The following is a 20,863-nucleotide window of genomic DNA, read 5'->3' as shown; positions in this document are numbered from 1 at the left end:
ATCCAGACTTTATGGAGTTGCATGCTATGCACCCGCTACAGCAAAATGTCCCTTTTAAGGGATTAACCAGCCAAGACAATGGAGTCGATTCCTGGAAAAAACGGTGGCAAAGGCGAACCTTCAAATTGCGACCCCTTCGATACGTGACAGCAGGAGTGGGGCTAACAAGATGACCAACGTCGGGATCCATCTGTAGAATCCCTCAATGCCTCCGAAGGATATCCTGAATGGGACCATTTGCCCCATCAAAATTGGCAATTAGCCGTACCAGTCCCAGACCATCCCCCCTCTCGCGGGGATTAAGGAGTGATTGACGGACACAGGAAAGGGAATGCTGTTAAGCAGTAGAGAGGACCCTACGAGGGTACCCACTATTCACAAATCTATTGGTCAGAACACCAGCCTTAATCTAAAAGTCCGAAAAGTATGAGCAGTTCTGACGTACCCAAAGGATTTGTCCCTTCGTGATTCCCTTTTTCAATGGGCACGGGTGGCAACTCTCCCAGTGGAGCAATGTAGTGTATTTGTCACCGTATTTTTACGATACAAACTTGTGTGTATCTTGCCATCCTCTGCTTTCAAAATGGTTAGGTCAAGAAATGTGATCTTTGTGGGATTGATTTCAGAGGTGAAAAAAAGGCCATATTCAAGGTTTTCACTAAATCATTGAACTCCTGTACCGTGCCATCCCAAAAGATCAACTCATCATCGATGTATCTTACCCACATCGTGATGTGACTTGACCAGACATTCATCTAATCTCCAAATACTGTCTCCCTTTCCCACCAGCCAAGGTATAAGTTTGCAAAGGACGGTGCGCAGGGACTGCCCATGGCCACGCCCCTGAGCTGGTGGTAATAGCAACGATTAAACAGGAAGACATTGTGATGTAAGATGAAGTCTAAAACAGTGATGACAAATTAATTATGCCTGCTATACTCACTGCCATGTTCCTGTAAAAAAAATACCGTACAGCCTTGCATCCCTCTCGGTGAGGTATGGAGCTATACAAGGTCTCCACGTAGAGACTCGCAAGGAGGGTATTAGCACCAACGTGGAGCCCATTCATTTTATTGACAAATTGGTGCTAATTAGAGATGTCGCAAACATAAAATTTTCAGTTCGCAAACGGAGAACGTGAATTTTCGCAAATGTTTGCGAACGGGCGAACCAGGCGAACCGCCATAGACTTCAATAGGTAGGCGAATTTTAAAACCCACAGGGACTCTTTCTGGCCACAATACTGATGGAAAAGTTGTTTCAAGGGGACTAACACCTGGACTGTGGCATGCCGGTGGGGGATCCATGGCAAAACTCCTATGGAAAATTACGTAGTTGACGCAGAGTCAGGTTTTAATCCATAAAGGGCATAAATCACCTAACATTCCCAAATTGTTTGGAATAACAGGCTTTAAAACATCAGGTATGATGTTGTATCGATCAGGTAGTGTAAGGGATACGCACGCTTCACAGTGCAAACTCCCCGTTTAACGCACCGCAAACAACTGCAAACAGTCCATTTGCACAACTGCAAACTCCCCATTTGCACAAGGTTGGATACCAAGCTAGCCATGTCCCGTTCCTTGTCCTCACTGACGTCATTGAAGGTCTCTTCCTCCACCCAGCCATGTACAACACCAAGGGTCCCCGAAAGGTGACAACAAGCCCCCTGGGACGCCTGCTGTGGTTGGTCTTCCACCTCCTCAAAGCCACCTTCCTCCTCCGACTCCTCTTCTTCAGACTCCCTTCTCTGCGTTGCCGCAGGTCCAGCAATCGCCAACGACAAGGCTGCTTCTGGTGGTGATGGTGACCACAACTCTTCCTCTTCATGCTCATCTACGGCCTGATCCAGCACTCTTCGCAGGGCACGCTCCAGAAAAAACGCATATAGGATGAGGTCGATGATGTTGCCTTGGGTTTGACTGACCAGGTTTGTTACCTCTGCAAAAGGACGCATGAGCCTACAGCCATTGTGCATGAGCGTTCAGTAACGCGGCCAAAAAATACCCAGCTCCGCAGAGGCTATTTTCTTTTTTTTTTATTAAAAAAAAATCTGTTCTTAACAGTTTAATCTCTGTTTTGTCCCCTATCAGGGGCCGGTGTATGGAATAGATTTTAGGAACCGGGAGATGGAAAAAGATGCTTGGTCGGTCCTCTTACTTCCAATTTGGGGCACTGCGCGTACGCCTTGCAATGTACTGTGACACAAGATATGAGTGGTGTGTTTAAGTAGTACTATTCCTATCAGTTTAATCCCTGTTACGTCCCCTATCAGGGGACATGTATGGAATAGATTTGAGGAACCTAGAGATGGAAAAAAATGCTTGGTCGGTCCTCCTACTTCCAATTTGGGGCACGGCGCACAATGTACTGTGCCACCAGATATGAGTGGTGTGTTAAGTAGTACTATTCCTATCAGTTTAATCCCTGTTATGTCCCCTATTATTATTATTATTATTATTATTATTATAATTAGGTGTGTTAAGTAGTACTATTCCTATCAGTTTAATCCCTGTTACGTCCACTAGTAGTATTATTATTATAAGGTGTGCTAAGTAGTACTATTCCTATCAGTTTAATCCCTGTTACGTCCCCTATCAGCGGACGTGTATGGAATAGATTTTAGGAACCGGGAGATGGAAAAAGATGTTTGGTCGGTCCTCTTACTTCCAATTTTGGGCACTGCGCCGTGCAGTGTACTGTGCCACCAAATAGGAGTGGTGTGTTAAGTAGTGCTATACCTATCAGTTTAATCCCTTTTACGTCCCCTATGAGGGGACGTGTATGGAATAGATTTTAGACAACCGCAAAGAGTTGTCAATAGTTGACACACTCATGACATAAAATGTATTCCTCTATGCGTCAATCTTGGTGTAGTGATGACTGTGCTTGTGCGCACGTTTGGGAGATTGCAGGCGATGGGGGTTTTTCAAAGCCTATGGTCATGCTGAGGTAGTTCAGTGACAGTTAAGTGACCCAGAAAGCAATGATTCTGCAGTGTGGGCCTATTGTTGGCCTAGTAGGCTTTAATGATCACCTTAGATGATCACAAAGAAAATTAATGTTTTTTCTATGCAAAATTATCCAGCCGATCACTTTTGGTCTGTTCACAATGAAGCAACGACCTTATCATCTGGGGTGTGCCAACATTTCCATTGCCAACACACTCATAGAGGTGGTCGCTTCATTGTGATACGCAAGCCCCTTCACCAAAACAAGGTAACGATCACGAAGGGGAATTGACACATGTATGTGCCTTTTTTTTTGTTTGGTTTTTGCAGCCACAGTGCAGCACCAGAGGCCAGAAAAATTAGGCATGTACACATGCCTGAAAAATTAGGTATTGTAGCAGCCGCCGTTTCCCAGGCATAAAGTGCCCTAAAACATTGCGGCTTGAACCCTAGTTGGTGGCGGATAAGTCACGCAAGTCATCCGGCATTCAGAGATAAAATACAGCAGCGTGTGGACCATTTTTAGCCCAAGGCAGCTCATCTCATCAGGCCTTTTTTAGTCGAATGTATCGCCCACTGTCAGTCCCTTCGGGATCCATGCCTCATTCATCCTAATAAAGGTGAGGTAATCTAGACTTTTTTGACCTAGGCGACTTCTCTTCTCATTGACAATACCTCCTGCTGCACTGAAGGTCCTTTCTGACAGGACACTTGAAGCGGGGCAGGCCAGAAGTTCTATCGCAAATTGGGATAGCTCAGGCCACATGTCAAGCCTGCACACCCAGTAGTCAAGGGGTTCATCGCTCCTCAGAGTGTCGATATCTGCAGTTAGGGCGAGGTAGTCTGCTACCTGTCAGTCGAGCCGTTCTCTGAGGGTGGACCCCGAAGAGCTGTGGCGATGCGTAGGACTTAAAAATCTCCACATGTCCTCCATCAACAACACGTTTGTAAAGTGTCCTGTTCTTGCCGGCGTGGTCGTGGTAGGAGGAGGATTACTTTCACCTCTTCCCCTGTTAGATTCCCGTTGTGCTGTGACATCACCCTTATACGATGTGTAAAGCATACTTTTTAATTTATTTTGGAACTGCTGCATCCTTTCCGACTTGCGGTAATTCGGTAACATTTCAGGCACTTTCTGTTTATACTGGGGGTCTAGTAGCATGGCCACCCAGTACAGGTCGTTCTCCTTCAGCCTTTTTATACGAGGGTCCCTCAACAGGCACGACAGCATGAAAGACCCTATTTGCACAAGGTTGGATGCCGAGCTACTCATGTCCCGTTCCTCATCCTCAGTGATCTCACTGAAGGTATGTTCTTCCCCCCTGCCACGTACAACACCACGGGTACCAGATAGGTGACAACGAGCACCCTGGGATGCTTGCTGTGGTTGGTCTTCCTCCTCCTCCTCCTCCTCAAAGCCACATTCCTCCTCTGACTACTCTTCCTCACACTCCTGTTCCAGCATTGCCGCAAGTCCAGCAAGCGATGCTGATAAGGCTGTTTCTGGTGGTAATGGTGACCACAACTCTTCATCTTCACGCTCATCTTTGGCCTGAACCAGCACTCTTCCCAGGGCACGTTCCAGGAAGAAAACAAATGAGATGATGTCGCTGATCGTGCCTTCGGTGCGACTGACTAGGTTTGTCACCTTCTCAAAAGGACGCATGAGCCTACAGGCATTGCGCATGAACGTCCAGTAACGTGGCAAAAAAATTCCCAGCTCCGCAGAGGCTGTCCTAGCACCCCGGTCATACAAATACTCGTTGACGGCTTTTTCTTGCTGGAGCAGGCGGTCAAACATTAGGAGTGTTGAATTCCAACGTGTCGGGCTGTCGCAAATCAAGCGCCTCACTGGCATGTTGTTTCGCCGCTGAATATCTGAAAAGTGCGCCATGGCCGTGTAGGAATGCCTGAAATGGTCACACACCTTCCTGGCCTGCTTGAGGACATTCTGTAAGCCTGGGTACTTATGCACAAAGCGTTGTACGATCAGATTACACACATGTGCCATACACGGCACATGTGTCAACTTGCCCAAATTCAATGCCGCCAACAAATTGCTTTCGTTGTCACACATTACTTTGCCGATCTCCAGTTGGTGCGGAGTCAGCCACTGATCCACCTGTGCATTCAGGGCGGACAGGAGTGCTGGTCCGGTGTGACTCTCTGCTTTCAGGCAAATCAACCCCAAGACGGCGTGACACTGTCATATCCGGGATGTGGAATAGTCCCTGGGGAGCTGGGGGGTGACGTTGATGTGGAGCAAGACGCAGCAGCAGAAGAGGACTCAGCCGAGGAGGTTATGGAAGAGGATGGAGTAGGTGGAGTAGAGAAGGTGGCAGCAGGCCTGCCTGCAAATCGTGGCGGTGTCACCAACTCCTCTGCAGAGCCACGCATTCCATGCTTGGCAGCCGTCAGCAGGTTTACCCAATGCGCAGTGTAGGTGATATACCTGCCCTGACCATGCTTTGCACACCAGGAATCAGTGGTCAGATGGACCCTTGCCACAACACTGTGTGCCAGACATGTCATTACTTCCTTTTGCACAATCGAGTACAGGTTGGGAATTGCCTTTTGTGCAAAGAAATTTTGGCCGGGTACCTTCCACTGAGGTGTCCCAATACCTACAATTTTTTGAAGGCCTCAGACTCCACCAGCTTGTATGGTAAAAGCTGGCGGGCTAAGAGTTCAGACAAGCCAGCTGTCAGACGCCGGGCAAGGGGGTGACTTTGTGACATTGGCCTCTTACGCTCAAACATGTCCTTGACAGGTACCTGACTGTGGGCTGATGAGCAGGAACTGCTCAAGGCGAGAGACGGAGTGGCGGATGGTTGAGAGGGGGCAAGGAGGACAGCAGTGGTTGTCGTGGCTGAAGATGCTGGACCAGGAGGAGGATGGGGGCTTTGAGTTTGTGTGCTGCTGGTACTCATGTGTTGATCCCATAGGCGTTTGTGATGTGCGATCATGTGCCTTCGCAAAACAGTTGTACCTAGGTGGGTGTTGGACTTCCCACGACTCAGTTTCTTTTGGCACCGGTTGCAAATGGCATCGCTGTTGTCAGAGGCAGACACACAAAAAAATGCCACACTGCTGAGCTCTGCAATGACGGCATTTTGGTGGTGGCAACAGCATGCGTTGATTGGCATGCTGTCTGGCTGACCCCGGGTGCCGATGCATGCTGTCTGACTGTGCCACTAGCTCCTTGCGACGACTTCCCCCTGCTTCCAACTCGTCTCCTCCTCCTCTCTGTCTCCCCATCAGAACTTTCCACCTGTTCTTCCTCTCTTTGAGCGGGCACCCACGTGACATCCACGGACACATCGTCATCATCAACCGCTTCACTTGTATCTGACAACTCAGCAAAGGAAGCAGCAGCGGGTACAACATCATCATCATCATCACACCGTACGTCCATGTGTGTAATGCTGCCTGACTGAGACTTATCACTGTTATCTACATCCTCTGGCAATAATGGTTGTGCATCACTCATTTCTTCCAACTGATGTGTAAATAACTCCTCTAACAGATCAAGTGAAGCGGCTGTGGTGCTAGTGTTGGTGGTGGCGGCAGGCGGGCGAGTGGTAACTTGAGAAGTGCCCGAAGCTGAGCTGGAGAAGGATGGTGCGTCAAGGTTCCGAGCGGAAGCTGTAGAAGATTGGGTGTACAGTGTTAGCCAGTCAACTATGTCCTCAGAACTTTTCGAGTTCAGGGTACGTGGCCTCTGAACACTGGGCATTATTCTAGGGCCAAAGGGAATCACAGCACCATGACCACGATGGCCCCTGCGGGGTGGCCTGCCTCTGCCTGTCATTTTTTTTTGATTAGTTAAGTTGTACTATGCGTGCAAGCTACTGTGACACCAGATATGAGTTGCGCTGGTGACATTATGCACTTGCAGCTGGGCCTTAAACACACAAACACGTGCAGGCAACTGACTGCTATTTATTCACAGTCAAAATTGTTGTTGCTTTTTTAAATGTAATCTACTGTGACACCAGATATGAGTTGCGCTGGTGACACTATGCACTTGCAGCTAGGCCTTAAACACACAAACACGTGCAGGCAACTGACTGCTATTTATTCACAGTCAAAATTAATTAATTTTTTAAAAATGTAATCTACTGTGACACTAGATATGAGTTGCGCTGGTGACACTATACACTTGCAGCTAGGCCTTAAACACACAAACACGTGCAGGCAACTGACTGTTATTTATTCACAGTCAAAAATGTTGTTTTTCTTTAAATGTAATCTACTGTGACAACAGATATGAGTAGCGCTGGTGACACTATGCACTTGCAGCTGGGCCTTAAACACACAAACACGTGTGTGCAACTGACTGCTATTTATTAACAGTCAAAATTGTTGTTTTTCTTTAAATGTAATCTACTGTGACACCAGATATGAGTTGCGCTGGTGACACTATGCACTTGCAGCTGGGCCTTAAACACACAAAAACGTGCAGGCAACTGACTGCTATTTATTTACAGTCAAAATTGTTGTTTTTTTATTAATGTAATCTACTGTGACACCAGATATGAGTTGCGCTGTTGACACTATGCACTTGCAGCAGGGCACGAAACACACATGCGTGCAGGCAACTTACTGCTATTTATTCACAGTCAAAATTGTTGTTTTTCTTTAAATGTAATCTACTGTGACACCAGATATGAGTTGCGCTGGTGACACTATGCATTTGCAGGGCATGAAACACATGCGCGTGCCGGCAACTGACTGCTATTATATTACAGTCAAAAAAGTTTTTTTTTTTTTAAATGCAAGCTACTGTGACACCAGATATGAGTTGTGGTACTTGGCAAGTGGGCACAGTATACGCTGTGAGCCTGACACACACGCTGGCAGGAAACTGCAATTAAATTACACAGGAAAAAAAAAAGCAGACTGATGTTCTAGCCCTAAAAATGGCTTTTTGGGGTGCTGTCCTTACAGCAGAGATCAGATGAGTCTTTCAGGACTGTAGTGGACACTAAATACACTAGCCTAGCTATCGATTTCCCTATTAAATCAGCAGCAGCTACACTGTCCCTCCTCTCACTAAGAATGAAGCTTCCGAATGAATCTAAAATGGATGCTGTCCAGGAGGTGTGGTTGGTCTGGGAGGGAGGGTATGATGCTGATTGTCTGGAATGTGTATGATGACTGTGAGGTACAGGGTCAAAGTTTACTCAATGATGACGAATAGGGGGCGGACGGAACATCGCATATGTTCGCCCGCCTCGGCGAACGCGAACAAGCTATGTTCGCCGGCGAATAGTTCGGGACATCTCTAGTGCTAATACCCTCCTTGCGAGTTTGTATCGTACGGTGACAAATACATTGCTCCACTGGGAGAGTTGCCACCCGTACCCATTGAAAAAGGGAATCCCAAAGGGACAATTCCTTCGGATACGTCGGAACTGCTCATCCTTTTTGGACTTTCAAATTAAGGCTGGTGATCTGACCAATAGATTTATGAATAGTGGGTACCCTCGTAGGATCCTCTCTACTGCTTACCAGCATTCCCTTTCCTGTGTCCGTGAATCACAGGTACGGCTAATTGCCACTTTTTATGGGGCAAATGGTCCCATTCGGGATATCCTTCGGAGGCATTGTAGGATTCTACAGATGGATCCTGACGTTGGTCATCTTGTTAGCCCCACTCTTACGTATTGAAGGAGTCGCAATTTGAAGGATCGCCTTTCCCACCGTTTTTTCCAGGAATCAACTCCATCCACTTGGCTGGTTAATCCCTTAAAAGGGACATTTTGCTGTAGCGGGTGCATAGCATGCGACTCCATAAAGTCTGGATCCACATTCTGCAGTACAGTTATGACAAAATCATATACCATCCGTACCTTCATCAATTGCAGATCTTCAGGACTGATCTATCTGATTACTTGTACTTGTGGCATTCAATACGTCGGAAAGACAATATAGGAGAGCACCTTAATGACATTCGTAAAAATGCTGACACCCTGGTTGCCCGTCAGGTTAATACTCAGCATCTAGGTGACATACAGGCAATATGTTTTCAGGGGATTGAGGTGGTACGACCCTCCCCTCGTGGGGGCAATTTGGATCAACGAGTGTTACAAAAGGAGGCCCATTGGACCATTAAACTAGGCACCTTGCGGCCCCATGGACTCAATGATCACATCTCATATGGCAGCTTTATTAAATGATCATGGCTAGTATCCATTTGAATAGTCACATCCCACACATGTAATAGAACATATCGCTTATATGACACATATGTATATTTGCAAGTGTTATGGGTGATATCCAATACTCCGATCGGAATGTACTTCATATGTTATGTATGACATCATGCGCGTTCCACCCTTTGCTCCTTTTTTAAATTCCCTCTTTCTGTAAATTTGGATGTTCCAAAGGGAGGTTGGTTGTCATTTTGCATCCAGTCATTCCGTCCTATATCGGAGTTATCCCTGTCATTGTTCTACCTCTATTACTTTTTCACATACCTGACAGTGGGCATCCCTCATTGTATGCGCACGATTGTGGTGCCGGGAGCTGACAGGCGGTGTGTGCCACCCCCTGGCCTGCTGTTCGTCTTCCTGGGATCCCCGCGTCTTATGGTGGGAGGGCCCTCTTCCTTAAAAAGAAGAGCGTTCGGCCGCCGCTCCATGGCCGAACTAGCGCGAAGCTGTCACCACGCTGGTGAGACTGCCGATGCTCTCTATATTTTCAAGCAGCCAATATAGCTTCTGATGAATCTTGGTTAGAGGAAATGCGTTGGGCCAGGACGCGCTGCTGTAGTCAGTAGAAGCAGAGATAATGAAGTAGTTGTCATCCCTATTAGTACAGCGGAGTATTCCCTTCATCTGTCATATTAACCAGATATCATACAGATGAATTAGCGTCTCCTCCGCAATTTCCATATATGGGGTCTGTACGAATTCTCTAGTGGATACCCCTGTGGATCTAGACTAATAAGCTTGTGTCTCTCTTTGCACCAAAACCATAGGTGTGTGTTTGTATTGACACACAGTTGTTTGCCTCTCCTCCCCTGTATCTAAGGGGCTGTAATTGGGTTTGGTTTCAGCAAAGTGTATTATTTTACTCACTGGACCGGTATGTGGAGTGTTTTAAGTTTATGATACACTCCAGGCTCAGTGTTTGGAAACGTTAATAGCCTAAAATATATATTCCCCCTGTGGTACCAACAGGAGGGTGGTGATGTAATAGGCACACATAGTTTACCTGATACACTCAAGACCTATGTATTAAAGTCCTCTGAGTGCGGTTTCTGTGTGTTCACCACAAATGGGAATTTTTAAAGGATTCATGAATTCCCTTCTCTCCTTTTTTAGTGCATACCAATAAACATTGTTTTATTGGATTCATCATAAGCAAACCTGAAAATCTTTGGTTTTTAATATTTTACTATATTGTATTATGCAGTAACATTTCACAATAAAACAGTACAAAATAATTAGGTATATTTTCTTTTTGCTTTTTATTATCTTATCAATTTTTTTAGGTATTATTTGTTTTATTGCTTCCAAGGATATGTGATAATGTTTCTTGTGGGGGCATTGACTAGACTTATTATGGACCTCCTCTACATAGTGCTTCAAATTAATGCCACTAGTAAATATGGAGTGATCTTGTAAGAGCTTCCTTTGTGCACCATGGAAACTCGTAAATTATAATAACTTAGTAGGTTTACATGCAGTCCTATGGAAAATCACAAATAACACTGTTAAACTTATTTATGTCACATTTGTATTTTACAGTTTATTAAAAAATGCAAAGTTTATGTTACTTTTCAAGATAAAATAAAACTGCAATGTGTGTCTTAGTAATTACCATAGTAATTTTCATGTCTTGCTATTTGATATGTTGCTACATGTAGAATCATAGCCCTGCAAAGAAAGGTAATAATTCTTTCAGTATACACCTGCATATTCGGAGCTTGCACCTGGGTAGACTTACTATAAACAGCATGTGCTACATTTCACTATTGATATTCATTTTAAAATGAATATATATTCTTCAAGCTGATGTTAGATTTGTCAGGTGATATTTAAGTACGGTTTTAATTTTACAGGAAATTATACCTCTAAATATGTAGTCTGAATTAAATGCGCATTAAACCAGCATTAATGAACATGCATCAACTAGTACTAGAAGGACATTTCATACTGGTTAACAGTAAACTACATACATTAGTGGGATAGAAAACTAATTATTATAGCAGGTTGAAAAAGGTAGCTCCATTTTTTATTATTTCTAAGGTCACATTTTTGTTAAAAAAATTGTTAAACAACAGTAACTAAATTCACCAAATGAATGGCAAGCACACGGGCAAGTAAAAAAAAAAAAAGAAATGTGGAAAAAATTAAGTGGTCTACTCTGGACAAATATAATTCTTATTTGAGAACGTGGCAAAAATGGACCGTTTTTATAAGCACAAATAAGATGGTTAAATATCTAGAATAGGTATATGCCTTTTCCTTCTTCTCTATAATTCTGTATGACTTAGATATCGTCATGACGTGACAATGTTACCCCCTGTTTTGTTTTTATCTTTATTTTCTCCCCTTTACTTTGCATTCTCCCCTTTTATTTTGCATTTAAGCACCTTTTCTAGGTTGGATTGGATGGTGGACCCCTACCTGATTTTTGATATATGAATATTAATTCATAAGACGGAGGGATCCATTTAATTATATAATAACAGTTTGTTATCCTACATAAAATAGGATGATTAAGAGATCTCTCATATTAACGTTTTACCTATATGGATGAGCGTGTAGTTCACCCTTGAAGAAGCGAATAAATAAAGATAAAAATCACATATATGCAGAGAGGGGAACTCCATGCTCTAATGTTACCAAATTATAAATGCTCTCTTAATGAGAGTATGGCTAGAGAAATACAACATTTTTTGAGAAACATTTTGTGGGTTCCACTTTTCATATTTTCCGATTTATTGGTATTCTTAATAACAAAATTATAAAACTTTGCATATTTTAGCTTATTAATGTGATTATTTCTGATGGATGAAATATGCAAGGACTATATTGTATGCATTTATCCATGAAAACCTAATAAAGCAAAAATTTACAAGAAATGTGCAAAATGTTGAATAATAGGTAAATGCCCCATTTAAGTTTTTTTATTTTATATGAATGACCTATTCTCAGGATAGGCAATCAATATCAGCTGTTTAAGGAGGCCGTAGCACTCCAGTAAGCAACCCAGTCTTCTTGCAGCTTACTTAGCACTGTGGCATTCGTTAGATAGCTGCTGTGCTTAGTAGGGATGAGCAAAGTGAGCTTCAGATCCAATATTCAAAGTCACTTTGCTCCAAACTAGTGTTGATTGAGCACCAAAGTGCTCGGGTGCTCTGGGGCTCAAGTAGAACACTTTGCGATGCTCGGGTGCTCTACAGAGTACCCGAGCACAATGGAAGTCAATGGGAGAAACCGAGTATTAAGCCAGGCACCCCCTGCTCTGAAGAGGGGAGGGTGCCTGGTTTATAGGAAAAGGTCAGAAATTGATAGAAACACCATGGAAATGAACAGCATGGGGAGGATGTCTGGATACATCTTGGACTCCCAGGTCGCTGCTGGGAACAATGTTGTCAGAGTAGTACGCCACTTTTACAGACTGACAATAATGCGTGCAAAACCAAAGATAAAATCGATTTTAGATAAAAAATTGTTAGGAAACATTCTTTACTATCTATTTACTTGTAAATAAAGTGCAAGTGCTGCCAAAAATTACAAGGAAGAGGCACTCCGATACAATCTGTATATCACATAAAGGAAGGCCTCATTCACATTGTGGTACAATTGTTCAGGTAGTGGGACACCTACACTCATAAAGCCTATGCAATAAGTGAAAGGGCTGCCGAAAATTACAAGGAACCGGCACTCCAATACACCTTTTGTTACACATAAAGGAGGGCATCATACAAAGCCTTCAAAACTTATGATTGATGGCCTGCTGGTGACCCTCAAAAACATTTGGAGCAAGCGCTTGCTGATCTGACCATCTAAAACATTATGGGCGAGGGCTTGCTGCTGCTTTAGTGACTCTAGATAACCTGGGGCCTATCACACGTCCCGTGACAGTGACAATCTATTTGAATGTCTGCCCTATGAACTTTTAAGGTTATTTTCAGCGCCAACCACGGTGACCACGGGTAAGGGGGAATCAGTGCTCGAGGGAGCCTGGGAAACGGCTACAGCTACCACATCCAAGCAAGGCAGCATACGCGCAAATTACCTATAAGGTATAATTAGGTGAGGGCCTGTAGGTGAGCTGACCCTGTAAAATATTTTAGGTGCGGGCCTACAGGTGAGCTGACCCCGTAAAAGATTTTAGGTGAGGGCCTGATGGTGAGCTGACTCTGTAAAAAATTATATGCAAGGGCCTGCTGGTGAGCTGACCCTCTAAAAGGTTGTAGGTGAGGGCCTGCAGGTGAGCTGACCCTCTCAAACATTATATGCGAGGGCCTTCAGGTGAGCTGACCATGTAAAAGATTGTAGGTGAAGCCCTACAGGTGAGATAACCCTCTAAAAAAATTATATGCGAGGGTTTGCTGGTGAGCTGACCCTGTCAAACATTATAAGCAAGGGTTTGCTCGTGAGCTGACCCTGTATAAGATTTACGGTGTGGGCCTGCTGGTGATCTGACCCTGTATAATATTGTAGGTGAGGGCCTGCTGGTGAGCTTACCCTCAAAAAGGTTGTAAGTGAGGGCCTGCAGGTGATCTGACCCTCTAAAAAATTATATGCGAGGGCCTTCAGGTGAGCTGACCCTGTAAAAGATTGTAGGTGAATGCCTGCTGGTAAGCTTACACTGTAAAAAATTATATGCAACGGCATGCTGGTGAACTGACCCTGTAAAACATTATATGTAAGGGGCCTGCTGGTGAGCTGACCCTGTAAAAGATTTTAGGTGTGGGCCTGCAGGTGAGCTGACCATATAAAAGATTTTAGGTGCGGGCCTGTGGGTGAGCTGACCCTCTAAAAAATTATATGAGAGGGCCTGCTGGTGAGCTGACCCAGTAAAACATTATATGCGAGGGCCTGCTGGTGAGCTGACCCTGTAAAACATTAAATGCGAGGGGGTGCTGGTGAACTGACTCTGTAAAAGATTTTAGGTGCAGGCCTGCAGGTGAACTGACCCTGTAAAACATTATATGCGAGGGCCTGCTGGTGAGTTGACCCTCTAAAACATTATATGCAAATGGGATATATGCGAGGACATTATATATGACAAATAAGCATGTTGATATGATGGAAAAGGAGGAGGAGGATGAGAAAATGAAGATTCAACCATATACCCTTGTTTGTGGTGGAAGGGGTGCATGGGAATACAGTGTATTCAGTACATTATAACCAACACATTTAAAGTGCCTTTATGTTTATCAGCTTTCCTCTGGTGGAGTCGAGAAGTCATGGTCAATCCAGGCCTTGTTCTTTTTTATAAGAGTCAACCTGTCAGCATTTTCAGTTGACAGGCGGATACACTTATCTGTTATAATGCAACCAGCAGCACTAAATACCCGCTCAGATACAGGTTAAAATGATCGCACAGAGCATGCGTGCGGACGTACGCTGGTGACGTGCGCACACCCCATCACCGGCATTTGCGCTTCCAGCCCGATGTGGTGCGATCCCGCTCTGAGTTAGCTTGGATGCTGGTGCGACCATCGTCCCAGGCCGCCTTGCTCTGCGCCTTGAAACCGCTTTAGCTCTAGCTATTGTGATGGGGCTGCTCTGGACATCGCCCTGAAGCCGGTTGTTACTGACTGGTGCCTCGTTGGTTGCTGCCTGGCCGTTTTTGCCCGCCTCTCTGCTCATCCTTCTGCTGTCCGACTCACTACTATGGTGGACCTACAAAAATATAAAGACAGATTGACAGAAGTGGAGAAAAGAACAGCAGGAGTGGAGGACTTAGTGCAGGGAGCATCCAAAGAAAAAAAATCCTTAACCCCTTAAGGACTCAGCCCTATTTCACCTTAAGGACTTGGCCATTTTTTGCAAATCTGACCAGTGTCACTTTAAGTGCTGATAACTTTAAAACGCTTTGACTTATCCAGGCCGTTCTGAGATTGTTTTTTCGTCACATATTGTACTTCATGACACTGCTAAAATTGGGTCAAAAAAGTTAATTTTTTTGCATAAAAAAATACCATATTTACCAAAAATTTTGAAAAATTTGCAAATTTCAAAGTTTCAGTTTCTCTACTTCTGTAATACATAGTAATACCCCCAAAAATTTTGATGACTTTACATTCCCCATATGTCTACTTCATGTTTGTAGCATTTTGGGATTGATATTTTATTTTTTGGGGATGTTATAAGGCTTAGAAGTTTAGAAGCAAATCTTGAAATTTTTCAGAAATTTACAAAAACCAAATTTTTAGGGACCACTACAGGTCTGAAGTCACTTTGCGAGGCTTACATAATAGAAACCGCCCAAAAATGACCCCATTCTATAAACTACACCCCTCAAGGTATTCAAAACTGATTTTACAAGCTTTGTTAACCCTTTAGGTATTGCACAAGAGTTATTGGCAAATGGGGATGAAATTTGAGAATTTCATTTTTTTGCCTAATTTTCCATTTTAACCCATTTTTTCCACTAACAAAGCAAGGGTTAACAGCTAAACAAGACTGTATCTTTATTGCCCTGACTCTGCCGTTTACAGAAACACCCCATATGTGGCCGTAAACTACTGTACGGGCACACAGTAGGGCGTAGAGTGAAAGGTGCGCCGTTTGGTTTTTGGAGGGCTGATTTTGCTGGACTGTTTTTTTGACACCATGTCCCATTTGAAGCCCCCTGATGCACCCCTAGAGTAGAAACTCCATAAAAGTGACCCCATCTAAGAAACTACACCCCTCAAGGTATTCAAAACTGATTTTACAAACTTTGTTAACCCTTTAGGTGTTGCACAAGAGTTATTGGCAAATGGGGATGAAATTTGAGAATTTCATTTTTTTGCCTAATTTTCCATTTTAACCCATTTTTTCCACTAACAAAGCAAGGGTTAACAGCCAAACAAGACTGTATCTTTATTGCCCTGACTCTGCCGTTTACAGAAACACCCCATATGTGGCCGTAAACTACTGTACGGCCACACAGCGGGGCGTAGAGTGAAAGGTGCGCCGTATGGTTTTTGGAAGCCAGATTTTGCTGGACTGATTTTTTGACACCATGTCCCATTTGAAGCCCCCCTGATGCACCCCTAGAGTAGAAACTCCATAAAAGTGACCCCATCTAAGAAACTACACCCCTCAAGGTATTCAAAACTGATTTTACAAACTTTGTTAACCCTTTAGGTGTTGCACAAGATTTAATGGAAAATAGAGATACAATTTCAAAATTTCACTTTTTTGGCAGATTTTCCATTTTAATATTTTTTTTCCAGTAACAAAGCAAGGGTTAACAGCCAAACAAAACTCATTATTTATGGCCCTTATTCTGTAGTTTACAGAAACACCCCATATGTGGTCGTAAACCGCTGTACGGGCACACGGCAGGGCGCAGAAGGAAAGGAATGCCATACGGTTTTTGAAAGGCAGGTTTTGCTGGACTGGTTTTTTTGACACCATGTCCCATTTGAAGCCCCCCTGATGCACCCCTAGAGTAGAAACTCCAAAAAAGTGACCCCATTTTAGAAAGTACGGAATAAGGTGGCAGCTTTGTTGGTACTAGTTTAGGGTACATATGATTTTTGGTTGCTCTATATTACACTTTTTGTGCGGCAAGGTAACAAGAAATAGCTTTTTTGGCACGTTTTTTTTTTTTTTGTTATTTACAACATTCATCTGACAGGTTAGATCATGTGGTAATTTTATAGAGCAGGTTGTCACGGACGCGGTGATACCTAATATGTATACCTTTTTTTTATTTATGTAAGTTTTATACAATAACTTCATTTTTAAAACCAAAAAAAGTTTTAGTGTCTCCATAGTCTAAGAGCCATAGTTTTTTCAGTTTTTGGGCGATTATCTTGAGTAGGGTCTCATTTTTTGCGGGATGAGATGACGGTTTAATTGGCACTATTTTGGGGTGCATATGACTTTTTGATCGCTTGTTATTACACTTTTTGTGACGTAAGATGACAAAAAATGGCTTTTTTTACACCGTTTTTATTTTTTATTTTTTACGGTGGTCACCTGAGGGGTTAGATCATGTGATATTCTTATAGAGCCGGTCGATACGGACGCGGCGATACCTAATATGTATACTTTATTTTTATTTATGTAAGTTTTACACAATGATTTCATTTTTGAAACAAAAAAAATCATGTTTTAGTGTTTCTTTAGTCTGAGAGCCATAGTTTTTTCAGTTTTTGGGCGATTATCTTGGGTAAGGTATGATTTTTGCGGGATGAGATGACGGTTTGATTGGTACTATTTTGGCGTACATGTGACTTTTTTGATCACTTTTATTACCTTTTTTGGGAAGTAAGGTGGGCAAAATTTCAATTTTCTCATAGTTTTTATTTTTTTATTTTTATGGTGTTCACCGTGCGGGGAAAGTAACATGACCGTTTTATAGATCAGGTCGTTACGGACGCGGCGATACCTAATATGTGTAGTGTATTTTATTTTTTTTTATTTTTATTCAGTGATGAATGTTTTTTTTTTATCTTAACTTTTTTCACTTTTTTTAACTTTTTTTTTTACCCAGACCCACTTGGTTCTGGAAGATCCAGTGGGTCTGATGTCTGTATAATACAGTACAGTACAATATATATTGTTCTATACTGTATTTTACTTACACTGAACAGATCTATGCTTTCAGCATAGATCTGTTCAGCACCATGGACAGCAGGACGCCTGAGCAGGCGTCCTGTTGCCATGGGAACCTTCCCCGTCTGCTCAGAACTTCGCAGACGGGGAAGGGTAAGCACAGGGCTGAGGGGGGCTCTCTGGGGGCTCTCTCCCTCTCCATCGGGGGGCTGCAAAGGCACAGCAGCCCCCCGATGGAGAGGGAGGGAGCTCCCTGACCGACGACAGTTAACTTTTTCCATACAGCGGTCCGTACGGACCGCGGTATGGAAAGGGTTAAACGGCTGACATCTGCACAGATGTCAGCCGTTTATACCAGGGTGCCAGCAATGTGCTGGCACCCTGGTACAACCACTAGAAGCCAACGATCGTTCATGGGGAGGCGGGCGGGGGATCGCGATCCCGCCTGCCGCACCGCCCGCCTCCCGCACCGCCCCCACCGCATGCGACACCCCCCCCCGCACCACCCGCCGGCATCAAATCATGCAGGGGTGCAGGGGGGGGGTGAAAAATATAGATTATAGGCACTCAAAAGTTTCTGATCCCCGCGGTCAGGGACCGCGGGCATCAGAAACTGCAAAAAGCGCAGCAAACCGCAGGTCTGAATTGACCTGCGGTTTGCTGCGATCGCCGACACGGGGGGGTCACATGACCCCCCCTGGCGTTGTCACAGGATGCCGGCTGAAGGATTTCAGCCGAAATCCCGTTCCGTTTAACCCCTCGGGCGCCGGAATACTGAGTTCAAGCTAGGACGTACCGGTACGCCCTGAGTCCTTAAGGACTCGGGAAATAGGGCGTACCGATACGCCCGGCGTCCTTAACGGGTTAATGGAAGAAAATAAGGAATTGAAAAATAAACTATTACAGTTAGAAAATAGGTCCAGGAGGGTAAATCTGAGATGTCTGGGAATCCCAGAGGGTGCAGAGGGGCAAGACCCCCGCACCTTTGTACAAATGTGGTTAATGGAACAACTGGGCCAAGACATCTCCGATTATAAAAAAATTTGTGGAGAGGGCATATAGATTGCCGGCAAAGATACCCCCTCCAGGAATGAGACCGATGCTAATGGTCCTGAATCTACTTTCAGAAGAACCAGGGCTTAGGCTTTCCTGGGTCATTCAGGAGGGATGGGAAGGGTGGGAATAAACGTGGTGGTTGTAGTGTTCGCAGGAGAGAAAAAGGGGAAAAAAATAATTATATATATATTTTTTTTTTTCTCTTTCTTTCCTTCCTCCCCTTCCTCTTTCCCTTCTTTACTTCTTATGCCTCTCCCTTCATCCCCTTGTTCCTCCTCCTTCTCCACCCCTTGGGGTCCTGATTAATATCCTGAGAAAGGGTAAATTTAAGAACAGATTATATGAGAATTATTTCATGGAATATCAGGGGGCTGAGCAGGGGATTAAAGAGTTGTGGCTTTTGATGCAATACAAAAGTCTCTTCTGGCTATAGTCTGTTTACAAGAAACACACTTGACAGGTGAGACGATGGCTGGGGTTTATAGACCAAGGATGCAGCACTCTTTCCATTAAGTTTACTCATCATATGCGAGAGGGGTGAGTATATTAATACATCGGGATATAGATATAAAAATACTAGTAATTACAGATAGGGAGGGCTGTTATGTCCTGCTGTACTGTATATTGGAAGGCAGAGCATGGTTAATAGCAAGTGTGTATATACCGCCACCCTTCAAAATTAATGTCCTATTAAAAATGTATAATATTGCACTTGAGACAGGGGATATACCATTTTTAGTGATGGGGGATTTCAATAACGTGATGGATGTAAGATTAGATAGATGTAGAATAGGGAACACTCAAGGGCCCTGTAGGGGATCAAAATTAAAAAAATATCACAGAAGAGATGGAATGGATTGATATCTGGAGAGTCAGGTATCCAAACTACTATCCAAAATACTCGTGTTTCTCAAAGACTCATAGGAGTCTATCACGGATTGATTTCGTTTTCACAAATAAGGGTTCACTAGAGATTGTAGGGATGAAATATGGGCAACAGGGAATTTCGGATCACAATCCAATTAATATAAATATGAAAACACAAAAGATAAAAAAAAGAGGGATGAATATAAATATAGGATGGATAAATATGATAGGTATACACAGTAAGATTTTGGGAGAAATAATAGAGTTTTTTGAGATGAATGATGGTTCAGCGGCAGATAATGTGGTATAGGAGGCTGCCAAGGCCTTTATCAGAGGGATTATTACAAAATATACAGTAATATACAAGAAAGTAATAAGAGAGAAAATAATAAATCTGGAAAAAGAGACAGAAAAATATGAAAAAAAGTACATTGAAAACCCTACAGAGCAGTGGAGTGAAAAAGCCTCTGAATTAAAGGATGAATTGCTCTTATTGGCAGAACAGCAAAAAGAAAATTATGTAAGGGATAACTATATACATGCACATATACCTGGAAAATAGTTAGCGGCCTTGGTAGAGGCTCAAACAAAAAAAATAACTATATTCACTGCCTTGTCGATGAAACGGGATATAAAGTAACTGAACAAACAGCCAAGATAGAACTGCTTCAAAAATATTTTGCTGATATATATAGTAGTAAGATAAATAAAAACTCAGAACAAATACAACAGTTTTTGGATGGAATTACTACTTCTAGGTTAACAACAGATCAATGTATGTCCCTGGAAGATTCTCTAACCCCTTTAGAAGTGAAGGATACGTTAATTAGGATAACAAAGAACAAGGCCCCAGGAATGGATGGTATTCCGTTTGAGGTGTATGCTCAGTATAAATAAATATTAATACCAAAACTGCTGGAGATGTGGGAAACTTCGAAACATAGAAACATAGAATGTGTCGGCAGATAAGAACCATTTGGCCCATCTAGTCTGCCCAATATATCTGAATCCTATGAATAGTCCCTGGCCCTATCTTATATGAAGGATAGCCTTATGCCTATCCCATGCATGCCTAAACTCCTTGACTGTATTTGCAGCTACCACTTCTGCAGGAAGGCTATTCCATGTATCCACTACTCTCTCAGTAAAGTAATACTTCCTTATATTACTTTTAAACCTTTGCCCCTCTAATTTAAAACTGTGTCCTCTTGTGGTAGTTTTTCTTCTTTTAAATATGCTCTCCTC

At 43.5% G+C, this 20,863-nt stretch overlaps 1 pseudogene; it reads left to right on the top strand.

Moving 5' to 3' along the window:
* Positions 1-2,025: 2,025 nt before the first annotated feature.
* LOC120996716 lies at positions 2,026-2,204 on the top strand (annotated as a pseudogene).
* Positions 2,205-20,863: the final 18,659 nt, after the last annotated feature.

Source organism: Bufo bufo, chromosome 3, assembly GCF_905171765.1.
Source record: "Bufo bufo chromosome 3, aBufBuf1.1, whole genome shotgun sequence".
Lineage (NCBI taxonomy): Eukaryota > Metazoa > Chordata > Amphibia > Anura > Bufonidae > Bufo > Bufo bufo.
The sequence above is the reverse complement of the archived record's forward strand: the minus strand, read 5'-3'. Positions and strand labels throughout refer to the sequence as shown.